Raw genomic sequence first — 17,493 nt, forward strand, 5'->3', positions numbered from 1 at the left:
CCACTTTGGAAGACAGTTTGGCAGCTTCTTACAAAACTAAACTCTTACCATACAATCCAGCAATCCCACTCCTTTATGTACCCAAAGGAGATGAAAACTTACATCCAAACAAAAACCTACACATGGATGTTTATAACAGCTTTACTCATCACTGTCAAAACCTGGAAGCAACCGAGATGTCCTTCGGTAGGTGAATGAATAAATAAACAGTGGCACATCCAGACAATGGATTATTATTATCCAGGGCTAAAAAGAAATGAGCTATCAAGCCATGAAGACATGGAGAAAGCTTAAATGCCTATTACTAAGTGAAAGAAGCCAATCTGAAAAGGCTAGATAATGCAAGATTCCTATTATATGACACTCTGGACAAAACAAAACTTGCGGAGACAGTAAAAAGATCAGTGGTGGCCAGGAGCTGGTGGAGAGGAAGGGATGAACAGGCAGAGCGCAGAGGATTTCTAGGACAATGAAACTACTCTGAATGATTCTATAGTGATGGATGCATGACATTATACCTCTGTCCAAGCCCACAGAAAATAGCACACCAAGAGCGAACCCGAATTGTAAACTGTGGACTCTGGGTGATAATGATATGTCTCCGTAGGTTCATCAACTGTAACAAACGTTCCACTCTGGCCGGGGATATTGATAACGGGCGAGGCTGCGCAGGAGTGGGAGGAGGAAAGAGTGTGTACCTTCTACTCAATTTTATAGTGAACCTAAAACTGTTCTAAAAAATAAAGTCTATCAAAAAGAAGAAAACTCAATATTGGGTCCAACTTATTTTTCCTTTTTTCTTTCTGACTCTTAAAAAGAGTAAGAATTCTGGCCTGGCTGGTGGCATGGTGGTTAAGTTCACACGCTCCACTTCAGTGGCCCAGGGTCTGCGGGTTTGGATCCTAGGCCGGACCTAGACACCACTCACCAAACCAGGCTGTGACAGCATCCCACGTACAAAACAGAGAAAGACTGACACACATTTTAGCTCAGGGCCAATCTTCCTCACTGGGGAAAAAAAAAAAGACTAAGAAGAGTTATGATTTAAATGTAAACCACATCAGTGGACCCAGAAACTTTCAGCCTTGTAGCAGCTGTTCCTTCAAACTTAATTTGAATATTTATTAATTGCCAACTGCTTTTAAAACACTGTGTTGGGAAGGAAATGCCAGAGCAGAAAGTTGACCTACTTCCTGACCTCAGGGAGTTTACAGTCTACAAGAGGAGATACATAGTCAAGCATCAGAATATCAGACACAAATAAATGCTACAATAGAGGTATATAGGCTGAGAGATCCCAGGGAAGAAGTGGGATAAAGGAAAATGAATGACTGCATAGAAAAGATGGCTTGTGAGCTAAGGAGGACTTGAAATTTGAGAACTTGAAAAAGTTAGAGATGGCACTCCAAGCTGAAGGACACCAGCTAAGGAACATCAAAGTACATCTTCAAGAAAATGGTTCCAGGATTGGGGATGATTCTGGAACAGGTGAAGCACGATTCTGTGAACTGCTGAGGCTGGACAGCAGCACAGACTTGTTGTAGAGACCGTTAACCTAATCTAGGGAAGGTACACTTCATTCTTGAGGAAAAAATGAGCGGGTCCTGAAAATTTTCATGGTTAGAAGGAAAGAAACAACGTTTTGTTTCCTCTTAAATCAAGATGTGTCCATCCCAAACGCGCTGTACAGCAATCTTACAAAAAAAAAAAAACCAACTTTTTAAAAATAATTACTGCCCTTTTGCGAACTGGTGACACTTTGGTACTGGGTTATCGAAAAATCAGGATCAAAAATTACAGTACGGAGAGAACGCAGACTTCCCACAGCACTTAACACACTCAGAGCGCTCTCAAGCATTAGTCTGAGCTGGGCTTGTCATCCCCGGCCAAATCCTACAGAATAAACAAACTACCTTTATTTCTTCTCTTCTCACAGACCCGATTAGGGAAAGCTCACGGAAGCAGGTTCTCAAAATCTACCGGCTCTTTAAGATATTTTGAGAATAAACTGAAAATTTTAGCGTTTCCAAGAGATCTATATTTTATCCTAAAAGATCCAGGTTCTTCCAGATATTGCTCAAACTGCCTATTTGAAATCAGATAATAACAGCTACTACGAACCTCGCTGGCTTTGAGAATAAACTAACCTCCCTCCGACCCCCCCAAAAAGCAGTCAACCCGTAACAAAAGTCATCGTCCTGAAGTTTCCCGGTGGAACAAGTAGGGCAATTTAATACCCACTTCGAGGTGTGCTGTTATTTTAAATCTCCCTGACCCGACCAAATTCACCGCCCTTTTCAAATCACGACTTCTTCCCCGCTCCGGACTCACCCGAGCCAGGCCCAGGAGCATGCGGAGCACACAGCAACGTGAGCCGCGCTCCAAGAGCCCGCGGGCTCCCCCAGGGGAAGGCCCGCCAAGGTTTCCACCGCGTCGGGGGGCAGCGGGGAAGGGGCGCCGAGCTCCAGGCTGGCCTGGACGGGCTGCGGACCCGGCTGCTGGCGCGGAAGGCGCTGGGGGGGGACCCCGCGGGGACGCTCCGCCGCCATGTGCCACCGCTCGGCAGCGAAAGACGTTATGTAACTCCCTCGGAGCCCCGGAGCGCGCCGTACCGGCCGCCGCTCGCGTCCGCCCGCGGCTCGCGGGGCGCGCACGAGCCCGGCCTAGGCCCCGCGCGGCGCGAGAGCCGGCGGCCGCTCCGGGCCCAGGCCGCGCCGGCCCAGCCCCCGCCCCTGTCCCCTACCTGCGAAGGGCGGGTGACGGAGCCGCCGCGCCGCCGAGTCCCGTGGGGCGCCAGGCGAGGCGCGAGCTCCTCCCGCGCGGGTCCGTCACAGCATCTCCCGGGAGACAGGCCGCCACAGACAGGGCGCGTTCCCTCCGGCCCGCGGAAGCTGCCGCTCGCCTCGCCGGCCTCCGCCCGCGACCTCCCCGGCCGCCTCCGATGCACACCCGCGAGGGCGCCTCGGCCGGCTGCAGGCCGGCTGACCGCTCAGCGACGAAAAGGTGGCCGCTCCCCGCCGCGACCCTGCCTGCGCCGCTCGGCCCGCGCCGGCCCCGCTTTGCGCATTACCCTCGGCAGACACCGAGTCCCACACGCCGGGCGGGGCGGGGGAGGGCGCAGAGGGAGGGGTCTGGGGAAGGAGATCGCGGCGCGGGGACCTGGGTTCTCGCGAGCGTTCCGGCCTCGGGCGCCGGCTCGCGGGAATTTTCAAACTCTCGGGGAAATAAAGTGGGGGGAGGGAAAGGGAGGAAAGGGAAGCAGGTTCGGAAAGGGCCGGTTATTTACAAAAAATAGGATCGCCCCGCCTCGGATGAGCGGGGGAGGGGAAGACTACAAATCCCACAATGCCTTGCGCCTTAAACCGCTCCGGCAGCCCGGCCGTTGGGCGCGGTGCGGGTCGGGAGTGGTAGTCTTTATCCGACGTCGCTCGGGGCGGAACCCTCCCTCAGCCAGATCCGGCGGGGTGACCCCGGTGGCGGGAGAATCTCCACGTTATCTTCTGGAGTTCTCTGCTGGCGGCCAAATGATAATGTTTGCCGCATGGCTGCCACGTTTGCCTTTGGTGTTTTTCGTCCACTAGGCTCCGACTTTTCCTGCCAAAAGTGGGCCCCACACTTCTGGGGAAGCTCTTTTTTCGCCCCTCCTATATATATTCTTAATATCCCAGGGTGATTTCGTGGTCATAGGTGCTCACGCGGCCTAATCTAATCTTTTTCGTCAAATTTTTACCCTAAATCAGTCTTGCCTTTTTGGTCACCCCAGGGTTTCCTTGTGGAATTTCTTTTATTTGTTGTTAGTATCTTTGAAGCTAGTCCCGGCACCAAACACGTTTCAAACAAATAGATGTGGAGAAAGTCCGCAATAGTAAATACCAAGTACAGGTAAAGGATTATAACGTGAGGCAGAGGGAGGATTCTTGCAGACCATTTTTTTATCAGGAAAGTTTGTCCTTTTCCGTTACCCTTTCCTATATGTTTTTTGAGATATGCTGTGGTTTAGAAATGTAATTTCCTTTTTTCTATAATTTTTGTTTTTTTATTGACAGCAACCTCTAAATGTATCATACTTGTTTGTAAAAGCTACTGGGCTAAATTGTGGTAGAGAAGGAGTTAAAAGAGGTTTTTGGTTGTTGTCTTGATTATTTTAAATAGACCTCTTCAAACAGAAACCGTCCCTCTATCAGACGTCCTGATTTATGTCCTCGCCTTGCTCCCCATTCTACACTTCCTTTCTTTGGCACTATTTTATGCTCCATTCATGAGTACTGTACTCCTTGGTAGCCTGAAGACATGAGTTCTCATGTCAAGTATGCTGCTAGTGAACTGTGTGACATTAGGGAAATCAACTGATCTCTCTGGGCTTCAGTTATCAGGTCTGTAGAGCAAGAGGGACTGGATTAGAGGATTGACTGGTTAGACAGACATTTATTAACTCTGCTCTAAGGCTTGTGAAATTCAATCTGCCAGTTGTAAAATTCAAAAATCTATCTCATCATACTTACTATCCAGTTTAATCCACTTTCTAAATGATCGTTCAGATTTTAACCTTTCCTTCCATCACTGCTGACACAATGGTTAAATGTATGATGGTCTAGAATCTGGACCAACCTTCCCTATCCTATTTTATTTCCCTGCGTGGTTCTGAGAATCTTTTCTTCACTCTCCTCCAAACGTGCTTTTGCCTTTCAGTGTCTCCCAGCCTCTTCTCCCCTTGTCTAAATCTTAATATCCCTCAAGGTCGAGCTCAAGTCTCTTTTCTCTCCCAAATCTTCTCTTCAGCCTCAGCCCACGTGAATCACCAAGAACTTGCATTGAAGATACCTGGTTGGTATTATTTTATGCCTGTTTCCCTTTTTGCCTCTGACTCCCTCCATCCTCCCCGTTCCCTGTTCTCCCAGCAACACCGGGAGCACAGACTGTATCTTACACTTTTTTTAATGCTTCCCTCATAACTGCTAGTTTTTATTTTAATTGCTTTGTGAACTGAATTTCCATTTTAAAGCTCTCATTCAACCCCTTTTCCTCTATTCAGTCATTTAACTAAGCTTATGCCAAATTATTTTACTTAGTTTCAGCGATATTAATAATTGTTAAATAGAAAAAAATCTGGATTTGGTAGTCAAATGAGTATGGGGAGCTAATTAAATAAAATTAAATATTTCTTTTATGTAGTACTTCACTGCCTTTAACATGCTTGGCATTTCCCAAGGTTACTTGACCGTGGAATGAAGCCATTTATACTTGTGGAACATCTTGCCTCGTTAGTGTTCCACAGAATGGACTTTGTAAACAAGGTTTCAAAGCTTTCCCTTACTGGAGGAAGCATTGTTTAGCAAAAAGAACATGGTCATTTGGAGCCAGACAACCTGGGGTTTTAATCCTTTGACTACTTTCTAGCGACATGACTTCAATCTCTGAGCCTGTTTTCTCATCTGAAAACAAAGGATAATGTTTCTTATTCCCCTGGTAGAGCTGTTACAAAGATTCAAGGGAAGTACCTCGTGCCCAGTTCAGAACTTCATTCCCTTTCTCCCTATATGGTTATTAGTTATTTTGATAAAAGTCCTAGAAAATGATAATGACTAGTGTGGACCCTCGTGCTTCCATTTAGAATGTTTTGTTCAAGAGGTGATATTTCAATACCAATCCAGCATCCTGGGAGCAACTGACAGCCATCTGATTTCAGAGAATTTAGAAGCTCATTGAGGTGTTCTGAATTAGTTCTCATTTGTTTTGCAAAGTAATAGGAAAAAACCTTCATATTTTAACAAGAACAAGAACAACAACAAAAAACCCCCCAGAGCTTGTCTATCTCAAATAGAGGCAACGCCTCTGTCCTAACCTACATTTTACATCATTTTTGTAAAGATTATTGGTTGTAACAAGAAGTGTCCAACCGTGATTTCTCCAATCCACAATAAGCTTGGGGGGGTGAAGAGTCATATTTTTCTTGTTTCCCACCACATTTCCAGTGATGGCATAGTGGCCATCATATAAATAAGTGCTAAAATAATTGTTTAGTGAATGAGTATATATTTATTGATTTCACCATTCAACCCAAAATATACGATATTAGATTAAAACAGACTCTAGAGATACTCTCGGCCAAACACCCCATTTTATAGGTGGGAAAACAGACTGTCAAATGATTTGCCGCAAATATTTAGGATGGATTTTATTTGTTTGGTTTGAAAAAACAGACATTAAATCAAATCTATAACTTTTAAAGAAAAGTAATATATTTTTCTGTCATTAAAATACAATCTTTATGCACTTGAAAAATTGTTTTTTATAAATGGTACCAAAAAAAATCATAGATTTTATTTCTTTCTCTGAATACTGGTAATATTTGTCATGAACATGGTACCACAATTAATCTCTTCTTAAAAATTGTTTCCCCAAATTAACAATACAAAGAGATTTATGCACCCCTATGTTCGTTGCAGCATTATTCGCAATAGCCAAGATGTGGAAGCAACGCAAGTGCCCATCAACTGATGAAAGGATAAAGAAGATGTGGTGTGTGTGAGTATATATATACTACTCAGACAAAATCGTTGCATTTGCAACAACGTGGATGGACCTTGAGGGTATTATGTTAAGCAAAATAAGCCAGACAGAGAAAGACAACCACCAGATGATTTCACTCATATGTGGAACATAAACTAACACGTGGACAAAGAGAACAGATTGGTGGTTACCAGAGGGGAAGTGGGTAGGGGGAGTGGGCGAAAAGGGTAAAGGGGCACATATGTATGGTGATGGATGAAAACTAGACTATTGGTGGTGAGCACAGTGCAGTCTATACAAAAACTGATATATAATAATGTACACCTGAAATTACACAATGATATAAGCTAATATGACCTCAATAAAATTTTTTTTAAATCGTTTCCTTTTCTCTCTCTCCCTTTCTTTCACATCTTCCTCTTCCAAAGCTACTTTTTAAAATCTGTGTATTTTAACTAAAACTATCACAGTTATGATTTCTTTGTTCTTGGACCCCAAAGAACACCATTAATGATGGATCTTGAAATTCTGCTATAGGTAGCTATAGGCAGTGTACTCACATATCATTGCATTTTTTGTTTTTAACCTTTAGTTCCTCAAGACTCATGCTTGCCTTAGAGTGGTGTTGTTCTAGATTCCAGAGGCACGCACTAGTTATATGCTTCTTTTAGCATATAACTCCTGAGTCACAAATCTCTTCCTTGTCTGAAGCTCCGTGCCTCAAAGGAAGCCAGGTAAGAAAAGCTGGCTGTGCAGAGTTGGAAACGGATTGAAGTGTGAACAGTCAAGTCTCATGTTCCACTGAGGAAATAGGTCACCCATTTTAACAAGTGCTTTGTGCCTGGTTTATTAGATGGCTTCTGAGCCTTATTTTTTCTTGTCAATTACTTTAATCCCATTGAGCTTGCACATCCTATATTAACCGTGACATTTGCATGGTGCTGGAAGTTATCCCAAGCACTTTAAATTGTTGTTCAAAACAATATCTCTACATGGTTTAAATTGTAAACTGTGGGGATTTTTCTTCCTTTGGCCTTTTCTGATCTTTATTCCTTCTTGGGTCCTCTGTATGGATTTTTAATAAATTTCACATAGAGTTGTAGGACTTGATTAGAGAAAAGTATAGGTGACATGGTATCAATTTTTCACCATGAAATGTCTATAAAATTGAAACAAGATGTTAACTAGGTGGAGAGCCAGCGATGGAATGTCCCGTATAAAGTTCAGAATACGTTAGAGCATTCTTCTCCCGAAAATTAATTTAAATGTAGAAAACCTCTAGAGTTTAGAAGTGAACTATTTATTAGCAGACCACATAATTCCTGTTTAGTGAAGGAAACATTATAGAACTTTAATGAAATCAAAATTACATCCTTAAGATTCTAAATCATAATTCTCAGTATTTTTCAGCATAGTTTTGTTTTGTTTCAGTTCCCTATTATTTATTCATTCGTTTGTTCATCTCTCAAATATGTATTGAATGTTTTCAATGGGCTAGTCATCATTACTCAAGGCATTGGGGATAAAAAGCTTAGTAAGACCAATATCTGTGTCCCTCATCAAAGCAATCAGAACAACATGATTAAATGAAAAATTTCTTCTTGCTTGAAATATTTTTATCAGAGCTCCTTTATTTTATTTATTTATTTCTTTATGAGGAAGATTCGCTCTTTTTTTTGCTTGAAGAAGATTGTCCCTGAACTGACATCTGTGCCAGTCGTCCACTGTTTTGTATGTGGGTCCCCACCACAGCATGACTTGATGAGCGGTGTAGGTCTGCACCCGGGATCTGAACCTGTGAACCTGGGCCACCGAAGCAGAGCACGTTGGACTTTAATCGTTATGCTACGGGGTTGGCCCTCTCAAAGCTCCTTTAAAATCAAAGACAGATGTAACTCTGTCTTAAGTATCTTATTGGTAATTATAACAAACACTCCGTGTCCTGGTCAGTCATAGGAATATTCTGGTTTCACATTCTGGTTTTGGTCAAGCCGTTTGTTCACTAGAATTGGTTGGGTCACAGACATATTTCCCACCAGTTGGGCAAAGGCACTTTGTTTTTTATTGAGGTCATATTGGCTTTTAATATTGTGTAAATTTCAGGTGTACATTATTATATTTCAGTTTCAAAAGGCACTTTTAAAGAAGGCCTGCCATTTTTATGTTTGAAGTATTTTTGAATGGCAGCTCTGTAATCTCCTAGCTTTCTTTTGTTCTTATGATTCTGCGGTCTCCTGTTTTCAGAAAAGTCTAATTTTAAAGTTAGGGAACTGTCCTTTATTACATGTGTCACAGATTATGGACGTGAAAGTTTCTACACTTGGCAAATTTCAGATATTAAGTATAACACAGCACTTTGGTTAAAAGAGTGAATAACAAAACACACCCTTGCAACACACGTTCCCACAGCACTTAGGTTTTTTTGTACGGTAGGGAGGTTGTTACATTCTCTGCGTGACTGACACCACAATCACTTATGCATTCTTTTAATCCTGCCTCACACCAACATACATTGCCTCATCAATGGAGAAGCTTTTGGAAAATAGACGCTTGATAAATCTTCAGTAAATAAGGCTGGGGACATAGCTCCTCGGCAGGGTAGACACTGGAAACCTTAACCTCCAAAAAACGAGGCTGAGGAGGACACACCAGACCGCAGTGTAAGAACTATTGTCTTTTTGAGGTACAGTGTCAAAGAGTAGAAAACTTCAAAGCCTTTTGCTTTGAAGATCATGAAGATTTTCAGAGAGTAAAATACAGTCCCACTGACACCAAAAGACATTGCATGTTGCAGGAACGTTAGAGGACAAAGTGATGTGTGAAAAACGACACGCAGACTTGCGTATAATTCCAGCTGATTTAGAAACCATTTGCTATGTAGAATAAATCTGAATAAGCCCTTCAATGATAGTTGTGGGTGGAGTCTTTAAGAACCCAGTGCCTTATTTAACTAGAATCATTTCTTTCCTTTGCTATTTTTGCTGACGCACTTCAAACCTGCATATTGTCAGCCTCCTGGAGAAGAGATCTGAACCAGTAGATCCCAACTTCAGGTCGGCCTTCAACTGCCCCCAAACCATCAGAGGGCCACAGGCCAGGAAGGTCTGAATGAGCCACCCCCCTTCCTAGACCAGCCTCAACACAAACGCAATAGGGTCAACCCCTCCAGCATGTGGTTTGAAGCAACATTCTCCTGAGAATTTCCTTGAATATGTGAAGCACTTTGGGAAGCAGCCACGTTGAAACATAAAAAGCAGTGAATTCTGAGGAAGAAGATGTAAATGAGAATCCTGATCTCCGAGGCTACCCTTTACTACCTGCGCATCTTTGGCGAAAGACCTTACACTGTCCAAGCCTCAGTTTACCCATCTGTTGTGAGGATTATGTGTGAAAACATGTGGCAAACTTTGAACATCTACCAAATATTTGCTATTGCCAACACTTGTTGGATGTCAGATGACTTATGTGAGTTGTATTAATGAAAACAATGTGTGACAGTATGGAACATATTTCTCCACTGTTTCAGATGAATTGTTCTATATAAATATCAGGCTATATTCCATCACTGTATTAAGATTTTCCTTTTAAGTTGCTGATAACTGATTTTTTTTTTTAAAGATTTTACTTTTTTCATTTTTCTTCCCAAAGCCCCCAGGTACATAGTTGTGTATTCTTAGTTGTGGGTCTGTCTAGTTGTGGTATGTGGGACGCCGCCCCAGCGTGGCTCGATGAGTGGTGCCACGTCCGCGCCCAGGATTCGAACCGACAAAACCCTGGGCCACCTGCAGCAGAGTGCGCAAACTCAACCACTCAGCCACGGGGCCGGCCCCTGATAATTGATTTTTAATGTTAACCTACCTAATATATAATTTCATGTATAAATAATAGATTATCAAAGTCGGAGGACCCTTAGAAATTACCTGGTCCAGCTTGTTTCAGTAAGATTTTCGTTCAAAGTCATATTTAGTTTTGGCAAACCTAGACAGACAACCGTTGGGTTGCTTGACTCCCTGTCTCTCGTTTCCTTCAACTAGAAGAAAATAAATTACCCTTTATGACACAACTGTAAACAAAATAAATAAATTCTATTCTCCTGCTCACTTTAAAATACCAACATGGATAATTAGACAGGAAACAAAACCCAGTTGAGATATGAAAGAGAAACAAAACATTTCCAGCTTAATGAACCAGAAAAAACAAAAACAAAAAGACAGCCTCACACCATAATTACTGCTATTATCTGATGGGTTGGCAGCAAGTTAATAGAAGGGGTGCTCCAGACAAAGGACGTGATGAACGATGTTGCTATTTGCACACAGTTGAGAAGCCTGCTGCCTTGAAATAGGAAAGGGTTCAAGGGTGTGTTACAGCACTTATCTTTATGAAAAGATACTTTTTATAAATTATCTTCCTGGCTACACTGTGAGCCTTGCTAGGATAGAGCCAATGTCTTTGTCATCTTTTTTCCACAACACTCAGCAAAATACCTAGCATAGAGTAGGTATTCACTTTTTTTTAAATGAATGAATAAATACACTTACTCTTTTATTCGTGGAATTAGGAGAATAAGACAGAAAAAAAAAAAGATGAGGTATCTGTTAATAAAAACAAACATGGGGGAATCTCCCTTTAATATCCATTAGAAATGGATTCTGTAAGAGATGTGTTTTACACAAATGCATAAAGATGTATACACCCCTATGTTCGTCGCAGCATTATTCACAATAGCCAAGACTTGGAAGCAACCTAGGTGCCCATCAAGGGACAAATGTATAAAGAAGATGTGGTATATATATGTAACAGAATACTAGTCAGCCATAAGAAAGGATGAAATCCAGCCATTTGTGACAACATGGATGCACCTTGAGGATATTATGCTAAGTGAAATAAGTCAGAGGGAGAAAGTCAAATACCATATGATCTTATTCATAAGTAGAAGATAGAAACGATGACAAATAAACACATAGCAACGGAGATTGGATTGGTGGTTACCAGAGGGGAAGGGCGAGGAGAGCAAAAGGGGTGATTAGGTGCACATGTGTGGTGATGGATTATAATTAGTCTTTGGGTGGTGAACATGATGTAATCTACGTAGAATTTGAAATATGTTATGATGTACATCTGAAAGCTATATAATGTTATAATCCAATGTTACTGCTATAAAAACAAAAATTAAAATTAAAAAAAAAGAGAGAGAGATGTGTTTTAATTTGCAACTCATGTTGAGCAGGTGGGTTGGACCTGGTGGGGATCCATCTCCCAACAGGCCGTCTGAGCACCAGGTTCAAGCAGAGGCAGAGCTCTGCCAGACTCTCTTCAAAGCAGCTCACAGTTCTCGCTGAGCAGCTCTGTCGGTATGGTTTGTTACAAGGTTCTTGACAGTTTCTGGCTGATGACTTATTTCAGTTAGAGAAGTCTTCCTCTCTATTGCCATTTCACATTGTTTGTGCCCTGAGGAGTTTTACACAATAGAAAGATGACAGAAATATAAAGCTATGCAATAGTTCCATAAATACGAGTGTGTTTAATTTTTTCGCAGCTCGTTGTCTTTCCCCTAAAAGGGTGAGCAATGAAAATGCTAAACTCTTCCCACCTGATGACGGTCTGGGCCCAGACCGTCATCCTCAAGTCACTGCATTGGAGCCTTTTGGCTCTCCTGATCCCCGCCCCCCAGCCTAGCTTTTTTACACTGGCCACCTGACTGCTTCCTGATTTTTCCTGGGTCCACCTGTTGCTATGTGAGAGAGAGTCTCTCACCTATACCATGAAATTTTCCCTCTGTCTCCCCACAACATGGTTTTCCTTCCATTCTCTTCCAAAGCTTGTTATTGCCTTTTGTCGCTTTTCTGAATTACGTGGTTCCTATTATTTTCTCAATTCACACGCCATCAGATTCCTTACTCACTTTTAGCCTTCTGGAAAGTTTTCTTACCATCTTGGACTTTCACTTATTTCCTGGCATTTTATATAGCCAACCATTGTCCTTGGTTCTGAAGACAGACAGGAAGGGTGACGAGAGAGAGGGCGTCTGCCTGGCAGCCCCCACAGGCCCCCTCAGGCTGACAGCGCCATGAACTGGCTGTAGTCTTGGCCTTGGAGGTCCAGAAACATACGCTGGGACTCTTGGAGCTCATCTGTCTGAAGGAGACTGACTTGTAGGAACACATTCATAAGAAGTTTCTATAGAAACTCAAATTCTAATTTGTTGACTAACAATAGTGGACGTTTCCTCACCTCGGCTAGGATCCCTGTAACTCCCAGCCAGAGCACCCGCTTTTCTGATAGTGAGCTGCCTGGGAAACCAAATAAACAAAAGATTGTTTAGTGAGCATAAAATCAAAGTTTGTAGCGGGGGGATTGTTTTAAGAGAGATCTCATCCAGGCCTAGGAAGCCTGATGACTCACAAGTGCCTCACAACAGAGCACAGCGTGTGCTGGATACACACGGCCAACTCGGGGTCCCTGACTTCCTGTCCTACCCTGAGCTCGCCACACACAATCTCTTGATTCACCCTCGCTGATGGTCAAGCTTACCCATCCCATGTGTGGATTTCATTTGTTTCGATTTTCAGAGAGCAATCTTATATCCCTTATTTTAATTTCTTGGGGGATACCTGCTCTCACCTCCGTGAATTACTATGTGCCAATATCACACTTTTCTATAATGCAAACAGAACATTTACAGTAGCCATTGATTTCCTACTGTAACACATATACAGTGAAACTACAGCAAGGAATGGGAGAGAGAAAACACTGTGGAGGGAGCACTTTTTGCAGAGCTGTTTGCTGTGGCCATCACCTCATTCCTTGAATACCGAGAAGACTGTGGTATTGGGAGAGAGCACAGTCTGACCTGGGTTGGAATCCTGTCTCTACCACTCATTACCTATGAGACCACGATGGATTTCCTTGACCTTTTGAAGCCGGTGCTACTCCAAGTGTGATCTTCAAACTGTCTGGACGGATCTTCAAGGAGATAAGGAGCTGGTACCAGAATGTAAAATCATCTATGTCACTAAGCACCTGACTTTTTCTTTCAAAGGAAAACTTTCTCAGTGAAGGAAGCAGTGCATTGATTTACATTCTGGCCCAGACTCCTTAGCAATAAAATTGGAAAATAACACCAACTCCATAGGGCTGCTATGATAGGGATAAAATTATTGGTGACGCATGTAAAGTGCCTGACGTGTCAGATGTACGATAACTAGTTGTTGGCTGTTAGTTTTGTCAGTCTGAGTTGAACAATTTAGCACCAACAGCAAACTTTTCCAGCAAGTGTAAAACCGGCAACAGTCTCATAGAAGACAAGAGGCAAGAAGCTGAGAGTTTTATACCTCCTTACCCTGAAGACCCCAAGCCTTGCCTCTCTAAGCGTCTATTTCCTCAATGCTCAGTTGACATACTAATAGTGCCTATCTCATAAAATTATCATGAGAACTATGTTACGTTCCCTACAGAAAACACCTAGAACAACCACCGAGTAGGTGTCCAGTAAATATTGGTTTTCTTCCTTCGTTTTCACTAGCTTTGAGGACACTTTCAAGAATATTAGTATAATATTTAGAGAAATAACAACCATATGTAAAAGTTTGCTGAAAGTAACAGCAACTCCAGAACTCCAGAAAATAAGTAAAGATAGAAAGAACAAAGCAGAAGGAACTTGCTGGTAAAAATGAAAATAAGAATACCATATAATGGTATTTTCTTTAAATTAATTCTGTGAGAAGCAAGTAAGTTTGAGCTCTGGCTCAACCCAGTCATGTTTGAAGTAGTGAGACTAGTCTCTCCTAAAGAGTCCTCTCTCTTGAATTGTGGGCTTTCCTTCCTGACTGAGCTGAATGTTCTTATTCTCACACGTTCCCCAAAGTGGCTGATCCTCCCCGGCTCCTCAAAGGTCCCTCACCTCCCTATGCCTTCCTGCCATTGAGTTTGTGGTCAGTGTGATTTTTGATATCTTTTCCACATTGCAAACCAATGAAAAAGACTAATTACTACTCTATTGTATAACATAACCATCAATTACATAATAACAATTGTGCACGTGTCTGATAATATAAATGTAGAAAGGGTACATTTTATAAGTTAAGTGTATAGGAAATCTAAGCAATTCAGCTTCAGAATTTATTGCTTAAGTGATATTTCTTTATCTCATGCCACAAGGAGAGATGGTATTTATGTCTTATTTTTTAAGTGGCTGTACCCCATTTTACAAAAAAGAAAAATCTTATTGCTCTAAGGTTATAAACTAGTTTTCAGTTACTGGAAGCCAAATGAGTGAATGAGCTGTTGACAACTCAACATGAAAGGCTGTTTGCATGAAGAGGAGAGTATGACTCATCACTTTCATCCAGTTACCCTGTGCTTTTGTTTAATTTTATTATTTGTGATCTTTTAAGAGAAAGGCAAAATTGGTGTTTGCTTCTAATCAAAGACAAGGTTTGAATAGACTGTGTAACTAGGGTGGGCTCTCGAATGCTTTAAAGATTTTTATTTTTCCTTTTTCTCCCCAAAGTCCCCCCGGGTACATAGTTGTGTATTTTAAGTTGTGGGTCCTTCTAGTTGTGGCATGTGGGACGCCGCCTCAGCATGGTTTGACGAGTGGTGCCATGTCGGTGCCCAGGATCTGAACCGGGGAAACCCTGGGCTGCCGAAGTGGAGCTCGCGAACTTAACCACTTGGCCACGGAGTCGGCACCTTGAATGCTTTAGAAATAATGACTGAAGAGATTTTGATGTGCTACCCTTTGTGATTATTCATAATCCTTTTAAAATAATGCGTCCAATATAGTCAGATGAAAGCTACAGGGATTTGCAAAGGTTGTCAACATTTTATTGCTCACATGGCTGTCACTTCCATGTTGAGCAGCTTTGGGGAAGTCACTTAACCCTTCCGTGCCTCAGATTCCTCACCTGTAAAATGCAAAAAGACAGTAGTTTTACCCTGTAGAGTTGTTGTGAAAATTAAATGGCTAAACATGTATAAAACACTTGAGAAATGTTCTTGGCACCCAGCAAGTGCTCAAGAAGTCTTAGTTATTCTTATGATCCCTTCGATTTTAAGAAGATTAAGCAGATGCCTCTAGTTTCTTCAAATCCACATTCTCCTTTTTACTACCAAGCAACGTATAGTTTGTAATAAACCAAGAGTTTGACCTAATCATTCTCCTGTTACAGAACGTGTGAAATTCGTATTGTAGGAATATTGTGCTTTTCCCACGATTACGGGGTTGTCATCTAGTTGGCCTCATATGGAGGCACTAAGGCATCCTCAGTGTACGTGCTCATTCAGTCACGATATCAGTCACCCCAGGTCCGGTCACTTGTTTGGGGAACGGTTGGCTGGACTCGTGTTCTCTGTTATGGGTTGAATTGTGCCCTCCCTAAAAGATATGTTGAAGACCTGAATGTGAACTTATGTGGAAGCAGGGTTATTTCAGATGTAATTAGTTAATTTTTATACTGGAGTAGGATGGGCCCTTAATCCAATATGACTGGTGTCCTTATAAGAAGAGAAGAGACACAGAGACACAGAGAGAAGATGCCCATGTGAAGATGGAGGGAGAGACTGGAGTGATGCTGCCGCAGCCAAGGAACGCCTGGGGCTACCAGAAGCTCGAAGAGAAGAGGAAAGTGAGAGGCTTTCGGAGAAGCATGGCCCTGCTGACATCTTGATTTCAGACTTCCAGCCTCCAGAACACTGAGAGAATAAGTTTGTGGTGTTTTTAGCCACCCAGTTTGTGGTATTTTGTTACAGCAGCTCTAGGAAACTCATACAGGCTCCTAGACCAGAAACTAGAGCTGAGAAGCAAGGCTCAGGTCAACCACAGAGAAGCACTGGTCCTTGGCTACAAGGATCCAGGTTGTTTACAAAACTGGCTTCTATGTGGAGGATCCTTCTCGTGGGGACTGTTGGAACCTGGTAAGCCAGGTGCTTGCAAAGCTGAGCCAGCCCTTTGGGACCAGAAAGAGACAGAATGAAGTCCACAGGCCTCATCAGAGCGGCTTTCCCTGACCACCCCATCTAAAGGGCACCCTTCTCCCCCTCCCTCTTTATCCTCTTACCCTGCTTTTTCTTCATAGCACCAGCTGACCTATTTAGCTTTATTTGTGTACTGTCTAGCTCCCCAAGTACAGCCTCCACCCACTCTGATGGAAGGCCCATGAGAATGAGGACCACAGGTGATATTTTTCAAATTTTCTTTTCTGTCCCTTGTACTTTGTGAGTCATCTTTGCCTTTTTAATCAAACAAAGGGTATTAAAAACTACAAGCTTTCTCTAAAGTTTTGTTCACTGTTTATGTCTCTGGTACATATTAGATACTCAATAAACATTTGTTGAATGAATGATTGATGAGTGAATAAGTTATGTTATGTTTCTTTTACTCTCTATGCTTAATTCACCTTTTCTCTCCCCACGGTATTTAGCAAGTACTTTTTAGAAATTTTTGCCTTTTGCAGCCATACTGAAAAAAATCTAGGAAAAGGATCTGACCAGGCCTGGGCCATATTTTATAAGGGGCGTGTCCCCACCACCATTCTCCAAGGGTTCCCAAGAGCCAGGTGTTATCATATTCCTAGAATCTTGGTTCAATATTAGGTTTACTCTACTGTACTAAATGTCTCCTTATCTTATGCTTAAACCTCAGACCTCCTTGGGACAGAGGCATAAGAGGACACTGGCAGATGCCAGCATATTTAAGTGGGTTAACGGGACATTGGCAGCTGTTGTTTAAGTCATTGATGAGTTCTGGAAGATCATCATAATTGTAAATTTGTATCTAGATGCAGACTGTTTATTTTAAGAAAACCTACAGGATATCCTCAGTAACAAAAACAAAGAAACCTAAAACTTGGAGTCAGCGTAGCACATGGGACTCTGCTGAGGCCCTCGGGAGTCCCAGGAGGATAGGCATTCAGGATTATCATGAATCCTGACGGCCTCCACTTTGTCCTCCTTGGAACAACTGCTCCTGAATACAGGGAC

At 42.5% G+C, this 17,493-nt stretch overlaps 1 protein-coding gene and 1 long non-coding RNA gene across 2 annotated transcripts in view; one reads left to right on the forward strand and one right to left on the reverse strand.

Moving 5' to 3' along the window:
• AHCTF1 (AT-hook containing transcription factor 1) overlaps positions 1-3,057 on the reverse strand; it is an 87,133-nt gene extending 84,076 nt beyond the window's left edge. The window contains exon 1 of the mRNA XM_046678290.1: positions 2,744-3,057. The gene's annotated coding sequence lies outside the window, so the exon portion shown is untranslated. The remainder of the gene's footprint in view (positions 1-2,743) is intronic.
• On the forward strand, positions 2,866-10,170 carry LOC124248379 (uncharacterized). The gene is made up of 3 exons (XR_006891026.1): positions 2,866-3,003; positions 6,447-6,525; positions 9,522-10,170. It is a non-coding gene; the product is annotated as an uncharacterized LOC124248379 (long non-coding RNA).
• The last annotated feature ends 7,323 nt before the right edge of the window (positions 10,171-17,493 follow it).

The sequence above is a fragment of the Equus quagga genome, chromosome 12, assembly GCF_021613505.1.
Source record: "Equus quagga isolate Etosha38 chromosome 12, UCLA_HA_Equagga_1.0, whole genome shotgun sequence".
NCBI lineage: Eukaryota > Metazoa > Chordata > Mammalia > Perissodactyla > Equidae > Equus > Equus quagga.